The following is a 701-nucleotide window of genomic DNA, read 5'->3' as shown; positions in this document are numbered from 1 at the left end:
AGTCTTTGGAACTCTGCATTCAAATGGGTATGTCTTTCCTTTTCTCCTTTGCTTTTGGCTTCTCTTCTTTACACAGCTGTTTGTAAGGCCTCCTCAGACAGCCATTTTGCTTTTCTGCATTTCTTTTTCTTGGTGATAGTCTTGATCTCTGTCTCCTGTACAATGCCATGAACCTCTGTCCATAGTTCATCAGGCACTCTGTCTATCAGATCTAGTCCCTTAAATCTATTTCTCACTTCCACTGTATAATCATAAGGGATTTGATTTAGGTCATACCTGAATGATCTAGTGGTTTTCCCTACTTTCTTCAATTTAAGTCTGAATTTTGAAATAAGAAATTCATGATCTGAGCCTCAGTTAGCTCCCAGTCTTGTTTTTGCTGACTGTATAGAGCTTCTCCATCTTTGGCTGCAAAGAATATAATCAATCTGATTTTGGTGTTGACCATCTGGTGATGTCATGTGTAGAGTATTCTCTTGTGTTGTTGGAAGAGGGTGTTTAAAGGTAGGATGAAATGAACTTATTTACACAACAGAAATAGTGTCACAGATGTAGAAAACAATCTTATGGTTACCAGGGTAGAAAGGGGGGTTAGGATAAATTGGGAGATTACGATTAACAGATACATTCTACTATAATAAAATAGACAACTAATAATGACCTAAGGTATAGCATAGGGAACTGTATGGGAAAAGAATCTC

This window comes from Oryx dammah, unplaced genomic scaffold (genome assembly GCF_014754425.2).
Source record: "Oryx dammah isolate SB20612 unplaced genomic scaffold, SCBI_Odam_1.1 HiC_scaffold_23, whole genome shotgun sequence".
Classification (NCBI taxonomy): domain Eukaryota; kingdom Metazoa; phylum Chordata; class Mammalia; order Artiodactyla; family Bovidae; genus Oryx; species Oryx dammah.
Note: the sequence above shows the minus strand (reverse complement) of the source record.